Consider the following 14,677-nt stretch of genomic DNA (forward strand, 5'->3'; position numbering starts at 1 on the left):
AGTCCAACTAGGAAGGAGGAAGGGGGAAGGAAGGAGAGCGAGAGAGGGAGGAAAGAGGGGGCGCCGCCCCCCTCCTTGTCCAATTCGGACTCCCAAGGGGGGGGGAAGCCCTATGCCCTCTCCTCTCTCTCCCACAAGGCCCATTTTGGCCCATTAGTTCCTCCGGGGGTTCCGATAACCCCCCGGCACTTCGATAAATATCCGGTGACCCCCGGAACTCATCCAGTGTCCGAATATAGTCGTCCAATATATCAATCTTTATGTCTCGACCATTTCGAGACTCATCGTCATGTCCGTGATCACATCCGGGACTCCGAACTATCTTCGGCACATCAAAACACATAAACTCATAATACGATCGTCACCGAACGTTAAGCGTGCAGACCCTACGGGTTCGAGAACTATGTAGACATGACCGAGACACGTCTCCGGTCAATAACCAATAGCGGAACCTGGATGCTCATATTGGCTCCTACATATTCTACGAAGATCTTTATCGGTCAAACCGCATAACAACATACGTTGTTCCCTTTGTCATCGGTATGTTACTTGCCCGAGATTCGATCGTCGGTATCTCAATACCTAGTTCAATCTCGTTACCGGCAAGTCTCTTTACTCGTTCCGTAATGCATCATCCCGCAACTAACTCATTAGTTACATTGCTTGCAAGGCTTATAGTGATGTGCATTACCGAGAGGGCCCAGAGATACCTCTCCGACAATCGGAGTGACAAATCCTAATCTTGATCTATGCCAACTCAACAAGTACCATCGGAGACACCTGTAGAGCACCTTTATAATCACCCAGTTACGTTGTGACGTTTGGTAGCACACAAAGTGTTCCTCCGGTATTCGGGAGTTGCATAATCTCATAGTCATAGGAACATGTATAAGTCATGAAGAAAGCAATAGCAATATACTAAACGATCAAGTGCTAAGCTAACGGAATGGGTCAAGTCAATCACATCATTCTCTAATGATGTGATCCCGTTAATCAAATGACAACTCATGTCTATGGCTAGGAAACTTAACCATCTTTGATTCAACGAGCTAGTCAAGTAGAGGCATACTAGTGACACTCTGTTTGTCTATGTATTCACACATGTACTAAGTTTCCGGTTAATACAATTCTAGCATGAATAATAAACATTTATCATGATATAAGGAAATATAAATAACAACTTTATTATTGCCTCTAGGGCATATTTCCTTCAGTCTCCCACTTGCACTAGAGTCAATAATCTAGATTACACAGTAATGATTCTAACACCCATGGAGTCTTGGTGCTGATCATGTTTTGCTCGTGAGAGAGGCTTAGTCAACGGGTCTGCAACATTCAGATCCGTATGTATCTTGCAAATCTCTATGTCTCCCTCCTTGACTTGATCGCGGATGGAATTGAAGCGTCTCTTGATGTGCTTGGTTCTCTTGTGAAATCTGGATTCCTTTGCCAAGGCAATTGCACCAGTATTGTCACAAAAGATTTTCATTGGACCCGATGCACTAGGTATGACACCTAGATCGGATATGAACTCCTTCATCCAGACTCCTTCATTTGCTGCTTCCGAAGCAGCTATGTACTCCGCTTCACACGTAGATCCCGCCACGACGCTTTGCTTAGAACTGCACCAACTGACAGCTCCACCGTTCAATATAAATACGTATCCGGTTTGTGACTTAGAGTCATCCGGATCAGTGTCAAAGCTTGCATCGACGTAACCATTTACGACGAGCTCTTTGTCACCTCCATAAACGAGAAACATATCCTTAGTCCTTTTCAGGTATTTCAGGATGTTCTTGACCGCTGTCCAGTGATCCACTCCTGGATTACTTTGGTACCTCCCTGCTAAACTAATAGCAAGGCACACATCAGGTCTGGTACACAGCATTGCATACATGATAGAGCCTATGGCTGAAGCATAGGGAACACCTTTCATTTTCTCTCTATCTTCTGCAGTGGTCGGGCATTGAGTCTGACTCAACTTCACACCTTGTAACACAGGCAAGAACCCTTTCTTTGCTTGATCCATTTTGAACTTCTTCAAAACTTTATCAAGGTATGTGCTTTGTGAAAGTCCAATTAAGCGTCTTGATCTATCTCTATAGATCTTGATGCCCAATATATAAGCAGCTTCACCGAGGTCTTTCATTGAAAAACTCTTATTCAAGTATCCTTTTATGCTATCCAGAAATTCTATATCATTTCCAATCAACAATATGTCATCCACATATAATATTAGAAATGCTACAGAGCTCCCACTCACTTTCTTGTAAATACAGGCTTCTCCAAAAGTCTGTATAAAACCATATGCTTTGATCACACTATCAAAACGTTTATTCCAACTCCGAGATGCTTGCACCAGTCCATAAATGGATCGCTGGAGCTTGCACACTTTGTTAGCATCCTTTGGATCGATAAAACCTTCAGGTTGCATCATATACAACTCTTCTTCCAGAAATCCATTCAGGAATGCAGTCTTTACATCCATTTGCCAAATTTCATAATCATAAAATGCGGCAATTGCTAACATGATTCGGACGGACTTAAGCATCGCTACGGGTGAGAAAGTCTCATCGTAGTCAACTCCTTGAACTTGTCGAAAACCTTTCGCAACAAGTCGAGCTTTGTAGACAGTAACATTACCGTCAGTGTCAGTCTTCTTCTTGAAGATCCATTTATTCTCGATGGCTTGCCGATCATCGGGCAAGTCAACCAAAGTCCACACTTTGTTCTCATACATGGATCCCATCTCAGATTTCATGGCCTCAAGCCATTTTGCGGAATCTGGGCTCATCATCGCTTCCTCATAGTTCGTAGGTTCGTCATGGTCAAGTAACATGACCTCCAGAACAGGATTACCGTACCACTCTGGTGCGGATCTTACTCTGGTTGACCTACGAGGTTCAGTAGTAACTTGATCTGAAGTTACATGATCATCATCATTAGCTTCCTCACTAATTGGTGTAGGAGTCACAGGAACAGATTTCTGTGATGAACTACTTTCCAATAAGGGAGCAGGTACAGTTACCTCATCAAGTTCTACTTTCCTCCCACTCACTTCTTTCGAGAGAAACTCCTTCTCTAGAAAGGATCCATTCTTAGCAACGAATGTCTTGCCTTCGGATCTGTGATAGAAGGTGTACCCAACAGTCTCCTTTGGGTATCCTATGAAGACACATTTCTCCGATTTGGGTTCGAGCTTATCAGGTTGAAGCTTTTTCACATAAGCATCGCAGCCCCAAACTTTAAGAAACGACAACTTTGGTTTCTTGCCAAACCACAGTTCATAAGGTGTCGTCTCAACGGATTTAGATGGTGCCCTATTTAACGTGAATGCAGCCGTCTCTAAAGCATAACCCCAAAACGATAGCGGTAAATCAGTAAGAGACATCATAGATCGCACCATATCTAGTAAAGTACGATTACGACGTTCGGACACACCATTACGCTGTGGTGTTCCGGGTGGCGTGAGTTGCGAAACTATTCCGCATTGTTTCAAATGAAGACCAAACTCGTAACTCAAATATTCTCCTCCACGATCAGATCGTAGAAACTTTATTTTCTTGTTACGATGATTTTCCACTTCACTCTGAAATTCTTTGAACTTTTCAAATGTTTCAGACTTATGTTTCATTAAGTAGATATACCCATATCTGCTCAAATCATCTGTGAAGGTGAGAAAATAACGATACCCGCCGCGAGCCTCAACATTCATCGGACCACATACATCAGTATGTATGATTTCCAACAAATCTGTTGCTCGCTCCATTGTTCCGGAGAACGGCGTTTTAGTCATCTTGCCCATGAGGCATGGTTCGCAAGTACCAAGTGATTCATAATCAAGTGATTCCAAAAGTCCATCAGAATGGAGTTTCTTCATGCGCTTTACACCAATATGACCTAAACGGCAGTGCCACAAATAAGTTGCACTATCATTATCAACTCTGCATCTTTTGGCTTCAATATTATGAATATGTGTATCACTACTATCGAGATTCAACATAAATAGACCACTCTTCAAGGGTGTATGACCATAAAAGATATTACTCATATAAATAGAACAACCATTATTCTCTGATTTAAATGAATAACCGTCTCGCATCAAACAAGATCCAGATATAATGTTCATGCTCAACGCTGGCACCAAATAACAATTATTTAGGTCTAAAACTAACCCCGAAGGTAGGTGTAGAGGTTGTGTGCCGACTGCGATCACATTGACTTTGGAACCATTTCCCACGGGCATCGTCACCTCGTCCTTAGCCAATCTTCACTTAATATGTAGTCCCTGTTTCGAGTTGCAAATATTACCAACAGAACCAGTATCAAATACCCAGGCACTACTGCGAGCATTAGTAAGGTACACATCAATAACATGTATATCACATATACCTTTGTTCACCTTGCCATCCTTCTTATCCGCCAAATACTTGGGGCAGTTCCGCTTCTAGTGACCAGTCCCTTTGTAGTAGAAGCACTCAGTCTCAGGCTTAGGTCCAGACTTGGGCTTCTTCACTTGAGCAGCAACTTGCTTGCCGTTCTTCTTGAAGTTCCCCTTCTTTCCTTTACCCTTTTTCTTGAAACTGGTGGTCTTGTTGACCATCAACACTTGATGCTCCTTCTTGATTTCTACCTCCGCAGCCTTTAGCACCGCGAAGAGCTCGGGAATTGTCTTATCCATCCCTTGCATGTTATAGTTCATCACGAAGCTCTTGTAGCTTGGTGGCAGTGATTGAAGAATTCTGTCAATGACACTATCATCCGAAGATTAACTCCCAGTTGAATCAAGTGATTGTTATACCCAGACATTTTGAGTATATGCTCATTGACAGAATTATTCTCCTCCATCTTGCAGTTGTAGAACTTATTGGAGACTTCATATCTCTCAATCCGGGCATTTGCTTGAAATATTAACTTCAACTCCTGGAACATCTCATATGTTCCATGACGTTCAAAACGTCGTTGAAGTCCCGGTTCTAAGCCGTAAAGCATGGCACACTGAACTATCGAGTAGTCATTAGCTTTGCTCTGCCAGACGTTCATAACATCTGGCATTGCTCCTCCAGCGGGTTTGGCACCTAGCGGTGCTTCCAGGACGTAATTCTTCTGTGCAACAATGAGGATAATCCTCAAGTTACGGACCTAGTCCGTGTAGTTGCTACCATCATCTTTCAACTTAGCTTTCTCTAGGAATGCTTTAAAATTGAATGGAACAACAACACGGGCCATCTATCTACAACAACATAGACATGCAAAAATACTATCAGGTACTGAGTTCATGATAAATTAAAGTTCAATTAATCAAATTACTTAAGAACTCCCACTTAGATAGACATCCCTCTAATCATCTAAGTGATCACGTGATCCATATCAACTAAACCATGTCCAATCATCACGTGAGATGGAGTAGTTCTCAATGGTGAACATCACTATGTTGATCATATCTACCATATGATTCACGCTCGACCCTTCGGTCTCAGTGTTCCGAGGCCATATCTGCATATGATAGGCTCGTCAAGTTTAACCCGAGTATTCTGCGTGTGCAAAATTGGCTTGCACCCGTTGTATGTGAACGTAGAGCTTATCACACCCGATCATCATGTGGTGTCCCGGCACGACGAACTTTCGCAACAGTGCATACTCAGGGAGAACACTTGTACCTTGAAATTTAGTGAGAGATCATCTTATAATGCTACCACCGAACTAAGCAAAATAAGATGCATAAATGATAAACATCACATGCAATCAATATAAGTGATATGATATGGCCATCATCATCTTGTGCCTTTGATCTCCATCTCCAAAGCACCATCATGATCACCATCATCACTGGCGCGACACCTTGATCTCCATCGTAGCATCATTGTCGTCTCGCCAACTATTGCTTCTACGACTATCGCTACCGCTTAGTGATAAAGTAAAGCAATTACATGGCGATTGCATTTCATACAATAAAGCAACAACCATATGGCTCCTGCCAGTTGCCAATAACTCCGTTTCAAAACATGATCATCTCATACAATAAAATTTAGCATCATGTCTTGACCATATCACATCACAACATGCCCTGCAAAAACAAGTTAGACGTCCTCTACTTTGTTGTTGCAAGTTTTACGTGGCTGCTACAGGCTGAGCAAGAACCGTTCTTACCTATGCATCAATACCACAACGATATTTCATCAAGTATGTGCTGTTTTAACCTTCAACAAGGACCGGGCATAGCCACACTCGATTCAACTAAAGTTGGAGAAACTGACACCCGCCAGCCACCTGTGTGCGAAGCACGTCGGTAGAACCAGTCTCGTGTAAGCGTACGTGTAATGTCGGTCCGGGCCGCTTCATCCAACAATACCGCCGAATCAAAGTATGACATGCTGGTAAGCAGTATGACTAGTATCGCCCACAACTCACTTGTGTTCTACTCGTGCATATAATATCTACGCATAAACCTGGCTCTGATGCCACTGTTGGGGAACGTAGTAATTTCAAAAAAATTCCTACGCACACGCAAGATCATGGTGATGCATAGCAACGAGAGGGGAGAGTGTTGTCCACGTACCCTCGTAGACCGTAAGCGGAAGCGTTATGACAACGCGGTTGATGTAGTCGTACGTCTTCATGATCGACCGATCCTAGTACCGAATGTACGGCACATCCACGATCTGCACACATTCAGCTCGGTGACGTCCCATGAACTCACGATCCAGCAGAGTGTCGAGGGAGAGCTTTGTCAGCACGACGGCGTGATGACGGTGATGATGAGGCTACCGGCGCAGGGCTTCGCCCAAGCACTGCAACGATATAACCGAGGTGGAATATGGTGGAGGGGGGCACCGCACACGGCTTGGAACAATCAACTTGTGTGTCCTAGGGTGCCCCCTGCCCCCGTATATAAAGGAGCATGGGGGGAGGTGATACGTCCATTTTGCACCATGCTTTTATATCGATATTTATTGCATTATGGGCTGTTATTACACATTATGTCACAATACTTATGCCTATTCTCTCTTATTTTACAAGGTTTACATAAGGAGGGAGAATGCCGACAGCTGGAATTCTGGGCTGGATAAGGAGCAAATATTAGAGACCTATTCTGCACAACTCCAAAAGTCCTGAAACTCCATGAAAGTTATTTTTGGAAATAATACAAATATTGAGCGAAAGAAGTACATCAGGGGGCCCCACCTGGCCACGAGGGTGGGGGGCGCGCCCTACCCCCTGGGCGCCCTCTTGCCTCATGGGCCCCCTGTTGGCCCTCCGGTGGCCATCTTTTGCTATATGAGGTCTTTCGTCCGAAGAAAAATCATAAGCAACCTTTCGGGACGAGACTCCGCCGCCACGAGGCGGAATCTTGGCGGAACCAATCTAGGGCTCCGGCAGAGCTGTTCTGCCGGGGACACTTTCCTCCGGGAGGGGGAAATCATCGCCATCGTCATCACCAACGCTCCTCTCATCGGGAGAGGGCAATCTCCATCAACATCTTCACCAGCACCATCTCCTCTCAAACCCTAGTTCAGCTCTTGTATCCAATTCTTGTCTCCAAGTCTGGGATTGGTACCTGTAGGTTGCTAGTAGTGTTGATTACTCCTTGTAGTTGATGCTAGTTGGTTTATTTGGTGGAAGATCATATGTTCAGATCCTATATGCATATTAATACCCCTCTGATTATGAACATGAATATGCTTTGTGAGTAGTTACGTTTGTTCCTGAGGACATGGGAGAAGTCTTGCTATTAGTAGTCATGTGAATTTGGTATTCGTTCGATATTTTGATGAGATGTATGTTGTCTATCCTCTAGTGGTGTTATGTGAACGTCGACTACATAACACTTCACCATTATTTGGGCCTAGAGGAAGGCATTGGGAAGTAATAAGTAGATGATGGGTTGCTAGAGTGACAGAAGCTTAAACCCTAGTTTATGCGTTGCTTCGTAAGGGGCTGATTTGGATCCATATGTTTCATGCTATGGTTAGGTTTACCTTAATACTTTTGTTGTAGTTGCGGATGCTTGCAATAGAGGTTAATCATAAGTGGGATGCTTGTTCAAGTAAGGACAGCACCCAAGCACCGGTCCACCCACATATCAAATTATCAAAGTACCGAACGCGAATCATATGAACGTGATGAAAACTAGCTTGACGATAATTCCCATGTGTCCTCGGGAGCGCTTTTCTCTATATAAGAGTTTGTCCAGGCTTTTCCTTTGCTACAAAAAGGATTGGGACACCTTGCTGCACTTTATTTACTTTTGTTACTTGTTGCTCGTTACAAATTATCCTATCACAAAACTATCTGTTATCTATTATTTCAGTGCTTGCAGAGAATACCTTGCTGAAAACCGCTTATCATTTCCTTCTGCTCCTCGTTGGGTTCGACACTCTTACTTATCGAAAGGACTATGATAGATCCCCTATACTTGTGGGTCATCAAGACTCTTTTCTGGCGTCGTTGCCGGGGAGTGAAGCGCCTTTGGTAGGTGGAAGTTGGTAAGGAAAAATTTATATAGTGTGCTGAAATTTACTATCACTTGTTACTATGGAAAGTAATCCTCTGAGGGGCTTGTTCGGGGTATCTTCACCCCGACCAGTAGAGCAAAGAGTTGCTCCTCAACCTACTGAACCTACTGAAAATGAAAATGAAAATGAAGATATTCACTTTGAGATTCCTTCGGGTATGTTAGAAAAACTGCTAGCTAATCCTTTTGCAGGACATGGAACAAAGCATCCTGATGAGCACCTAATATATGTGGATGAAGTTTGTGGATTATTTAAGCTTGCATGTATACCCGGTGATGTTATTAAGAGGAAGGTCTTCCCTTTATCTTTGAAGGGAGATACATCAACATGGTATAGGCTATGTGATGATACGGGATCATGGAACTACAAACGATTGAAATTGGAATTTCATCAGAAATTTTATCCTATGCATCTTGTTCATCGTGATCGCAATTATATATATAATTTTTGGCCTTGCGAAGGAGAAAGCATCGCTCAAGCTTGGGGGAGGCTTAAATCAATGTTATATTCATGCCCCAATCATGAGCTCTCAAGAGAAACAATTATTCAAAGTTTTTATGCTCGGCTTTCTGATAACAATCGCACCATGCTTGATACTTCTTGTGCTGGCTCTTTTATGATGTAGACTATTGAATTCAAATGGGATTTATTGGATAAAATTAAATGCAACTCTGAAGATTGGGATCTCGACGAAGGTAAGGAGTCAGGTATGACACCTAAGTTTGATTGTGTTAAATCTTTTATGGATACCGATGTTTTCCGTAAATTTAGCACTAAATATGGACTTGACTCTGAGATAGTAGCTTCTTTCTGTGAATCTTTTGCTACTTATGTTGATCTCCCCATGGAGAAGTGGTTTAAATATCATCCTCCCATAGAAGTAAAAGTAGCTGCACCTATTAAAGTTGAAGAAAAGACTATCACTTATAATGATCCTAGTGTTCCTACTTCTTATGTTGAGAAACCACCTTTCCCTGTTAGAATAAAGGATCATGCTAAAGCTTCAACTGTGGTTCGTAAAAGCAATACTAGAACTTATACACCTCCTGAGCAAATCAAAGTTGAACCTAATATTGCTATTTTTAAAGATCTCTTGTCTGGTAATATCAATGGGCATGTTATTTATTTCTATGAGGAAACTGCTAGAATTGCCAAACCTTGTGCTAAAGATAAACATAGACCTGTGGTAGGCATGCCTGTTATTTCTGTTAAAATAGGAGATCATTGTTATCATGGCTTATGTGATATGGGTGCTAGTGCTAGTGCCATACCTATTGACTTATACAAAGAAATTAAGCATGATATTGCACCTGCTGAGTTAGAAGATATTGATGTCACAATTAAGCTTGCCAATAGAGATACTATTTCTGTAACACCCCGCATGTAACTTGCCATATTTGTAACTCTGACTCTTGCCATTTTCGGCTATGTGTTATGATATTCCCTCCGTGGTCGGGTTTTGTTTTCCGTTTTGCATTTTTTCTTGTCATGCATTTTCATATCATGTCATCATGTGCATTGCATTTGCATACGTGTTCGTCTCTTGCATCCGAACATTTTCCCCGTTGCCCGTTTTGCAATCCGGCGCTCCTATCTCCTCCGGCGCATCCCTCTTGTTTTCTTTCGTGAGCGGGTGTCAAACTTTCTCGGAATGGACCGAGGCTTGCCAAGTGGCCTTATTACACCACCCGGAGACCACCGGTCAAGTTTCGTTCCATTTGGAGGTCGTTTGGTACTCCAACGGTTAACCGGGCATCCGCAAAGTCCATTTGAGTGTCAAGCAAAACCCCCCTCAAAAACTAGCCCAAAACCCACCGAACTCTCTTCCATGCTCTAGGTCGTTCGATCACGATCGTGTGGGCGAAAACCGCACCTCATTTGGACTCTCCTAGCTCCCTCTACCTATAAATATGCATCTCCCCCGAAAAACAAACGCAGTCAAACCCTAACCCTCGTCCCTCTCCGCCGCCGGACACGTCCGGGCGGAGCCGGACGCATCCGCCTCCCTCGCCACCGCCACGTGGCACGCCGCCGTACGTCGCCGCCGCCGAGGCCCGCCGGCCCGCGCCGTCGCCTCCCGGCCCCGAGCGCCCCGCCGTCTCCTCCGCGCGACCCGCCGCCGTCCCGCCGTCGCGCCGGCCACCGCTCACCGGTGATCTCGCCGCCGCCACCGGCCGTGCCCCTCGCCGCCGCGCCTCCCCTCCTCCTCCGGCCGCAGCTCGGGCCCCGCCGCCTCCTCCCTCCGCCGGAGTCCGCCGCCTCCTCTTCCCCAGCGCCGGCGACCGCGAGCTCCCTCGAACGTCGGCCTCGATCCGATCTGGTATAACTCCGGGCGTTGACTTTCTCTTTCCCCCGAAACTGCTAAGTCCTGTGATTTTTACTGCAAGTGCCCATGTTCATCGTTGCACAACTCCTTGCACGTAGCTTCGATTCGCGCGTGTAATATGTCAAATTGTTTGTCTCATGATGTTCTACATTTTGTTAAATTGCACCATGTTCATTAGAGGTCATCTTGATGCCCAAATCTCTGTTGCAAGAGGGCTAGTTGCTGTTATCTTCTAGTTCTTAGCAGAACTTGGAGATTTGTCATTTTTCTATCATTTAACTGTGCATCTTATCGGCATGAGCTCTACATGTGTTTTGTTGTATGCCATGCCATCTTTCCAAGGGTGTATGCCATGTATTTTTGTGATCTCTGTGGTGACTAGCATAAACATGCAAAGTAGGCTCCGTAATGTTTCTGATTTCAGGGACTTAGTGATTTCTCTAAGTCCTTGTCTGCTGTTATTTTGTTGCCATGTAAACTTGATGCTACAGAGAGATCCATGCATATTTTGGAGATGTTTAGTAAGTATGTTTTATAGCTATAGTTGTAATTTATCCATTCCTGCCCTTGTTTGCAATTATGGAGTGCCATAGCATGACTCAATATTTCTCTACTTTTGCTATAAAATATTTTTGGCAGATTCTTAACATGATATGCAATTTTGCCAAGCCTATTGTAGTTGATACATACATGCTATGATTTTGTTCTTGCCGTGCTTAGCTTCATAAACATGCCATCTTTCTGTAGGTATGCTAGTTTTGTCATGCATTGCTCTGTAGTGAGTGCATCAAGCTCACCAACATGCCTTCATTTTCTGCCATGCTCTGTTTTCTGCTAAGTCTGAAACCTGATAATGAAACTTGCTATGTTCACATGCTTGCCATTATATCTTCTGGTCCTTTTTGGCTTATGGTCAGTAAGGGACTTTTGTCATGTGTATTTAGTAGAACACTGCCATGCCTTGTTTTGCTATGTTAAGTTCCTGTAGCATGTTGATTTTGTGCTCTGAACATTGCTACCTGATGCTGTTTTCTGCCATGTCCAGTTTTTCACTAAGTCTGTGATCCTGTTATCTTTTGCACTTTTGCCATGCTTGTTTGAGCTTGATATGTTATGATCTAGCCGTAGCTCACTGTTCATATTTTGTCAAGCATCTCCTGTAGATTACTGTCATATACTTTTTTACTATATTGGGGTGTTGTAGCATTGTTACTTGTTGCATTTTAAGTGCTATCATGCTGTTAATCGCAGATTCGTGTCATTCTTGTTTTGCTTGCCATTTGCAAACCGTGCATCCGTTTCCGGTGATCTTTATATCGATTTCGACCGAAATCATCTCACCTTTCCAGTGGCATGCTTGGTTTGCCAAGTTACTGCCTTGTTCATCATTTTTCTTCCGGAGCACGCATATGCATCGCATATCATATCTTGCATATCATACATGTTTTGCATCATGTTGCTTGTGCATTTCTCGTGGTTGATTGTGGTTCCGTTTGTTTGTGTTCTGTCTTGGGTAGAGCCGGGAGACAAGTTCATGAACGAGGAACCTGTTGAGTACTCTTACGAGGATCAAGCTCTCGACAACTCTGAGAACCTTGCAGGCAAGATGACCACCCCTCGAAATCACTTCTATCTTTGCTTTGCTAGTTGTTCGCTCCATTGCCATGCTGCGCTACCTATCACTTGCTATATCATGCCTCCCATTTTGCCATGTCAGCCTCTAACCATCCTTTCCTAGCAAACCGTTGTTTGGCTAAGTTACCGCTTTTGCTCAGCCCCTCTTATAGCGTTGCTAGTTGCAGGTGAAGTTGAAGTTGTTCCATGTTGGAACATGGATATGTTGGGATATCACAATATCTCTTATTTAATTAATGCATCTATATATATTTGGTAAAGGGTGGAAGGCTCGGCCTTATGCCTGGTGTTTTGTTCCACTCTTGCCGCCCTAGTTACTGTTATACCGGTATTATATTCCTTGAGTTTGCGTTCCTTACGCGGTCGGGTGATTTATGGGACCCCCTTGACAGTTCGCCTTGAATAAAACTCCTCCAGCAAGGCCCAACCTTGGTTTTACCATTTGCCACCTAAGCCTTTTTCCCCCGGGTTTTCTAGAGCCCGAGGGTCATCTTTATTTTAAACCCCCGGGCCAGTGCTCCTCTGAGTATTGGTCCAAACTGTCAGTCGCCGGTGGCCACCAGGGGCAACTCTGGGCTGGCCTATCGGAAGCTTGGATAATCCGGTGTGCCCTGAGAACGAGATATGTGCAGCTCCTATCGGGATTTGTCGGCACATTCGGGCGACTTTGCTGGTCTTGTTTTACCATTGTTGAAATGTCTTGTAAACCGGGATTCCGAGACTGATCGGGTCTTTCTGGGAGAAGGTTTATCCTTCGTTGGCCGTGAGAGCTTATGATGGGCTAAGTTGGGACACCCCTGCAGGGTATTATCTTTCGAAAGCCGTGCCCGCAGTTATGAGGCAGATGGGAATTTGTTAATGTACGGTTGTAGAGAACTTGTCACTTGACCCAATTAAAATGCATCAACTGCGTGTGTAGCCGTGATGGTCTCTTCTCGGCGGAGTCCGGGAAGTGAACACGGCCTGAGTTATGAATGACGTAAGTAGGAGTTCAGGATCACTTCTTGGTCATTGCTAGATGATGACCGCTCCGTTGCTTCTCTTCTCGCTCTCTCTTGCATATGTTAGCCACCATATATGCTTATTGCCGCTGCAGCTCCACCTAATTACACCATCCTTTCCTATAAGCTTAAATAGTCTTGATCTCGCGGGTGTGAGATTGCTGAGTCCTTGTGACTCACAGATTCTACCAAAACAGTTGCAGGTGCCGACGATGCCAGTGCAGATGATGGGGTCGATCTCAAGTGGGAGTTCGACGAGGAACGTGGTCGTTACTATGTGTCTTTTCCTGATGATCAGTAGTGGAGCCCAGTTGGGACGATCGGGGATCTAGCATTTGGGGTTGTCTTATTTTCATCTGGATTTTGACCGTAGTCGGTCTATATGTTTGTATTTTTGGATGATGTATGAATTATATTTATGTATTGTGTGAAGTGGCGATTGTAAGCCAACTTTTTATCCCATTCTTGTTCATTACATGGGATTGTGTGAAGATGACCCTTCTTGCGACAAAACCACTATGCGGTTATGCCTCTAAGTCGTGCCTCGACACGTGGGAGATATAGCCGCATCGTGGGCGTTACAATTTCACCAATGGGAATTGTTAGATATGTTGAAGTCTTGTGTGGGAAAACTAAATATCCTGCTGATTTTCTTGTTCTTGGTTCCCCACAAGATAGCTTTTGTCCCATTATATTTGGTAGACCCTTCTTGAACACCGTTAATGCTGGGATAGACTGCGAAAAGGATGTTATTACTATTGGTTTGGGTGATATGTATCATGAGTTTAACTTTTCTAAATTTCGTAGACAACACCGTGAAGAGGAATTACCTAGTAAGGATGAAATTATTGGTCTTGCTTCTATTGCCGTACCTCCTAGTGATCCTTTAGAACAATATTTGCTAGACCATGAAAATGATATGTTTATGAATGAAAGAAGGGAAATAGATGAAGTGTTCTTTAAACAGGAACCTATCCTGAAACACAATTTGCCTGTTGAAATCCTAGGGGATCCTCCTCCACCCAAGGGTGATCCCGTGTTTGAGCTCAAACCGTTACCTGATACTCTTAGATATGCTTATCTTGATGAGAAAAAGATATATCCTGTTATTATTAGTGCTAACCTTTCAGAGCATGAAGAAGAGAGATTATTGAAAACTCTGAGGAAGCACCGTGCTGCTATTGGATATACTCTTGATG

The 14,677-nt window shown here is 43.9% G+C and overlaps 1 pseudogene; it reads left to right on the top strand.

Annotated features, from left to right (window-relative positions):
- Nucleotides 1-14,677, top strand: part of LOC123171035 (alpha-1,3-arabinosyltransferase XAT2-like) — a 56,584-nt pseudogene that overhangs the window by 8,812 nt on the left and 33,095 nt on the right.

This window comes from Triticum aestivum, chromosome 7D (genome assembly GCF_018294505.1).
Source record: "Triticum aestivum cultivar Chinese Spring chromosome 7D, IWGSC CS RefSeq v2.1, whole genome shotgun sequence".
In the NCBI taxonomy this organism is placed as follows: domain Eukaryota; kingdom Viridiplantae; phylum Streptophyta; class Magnoliopsida; order Poales; family Poaceae; genus Triticum; species Triticum aestivum.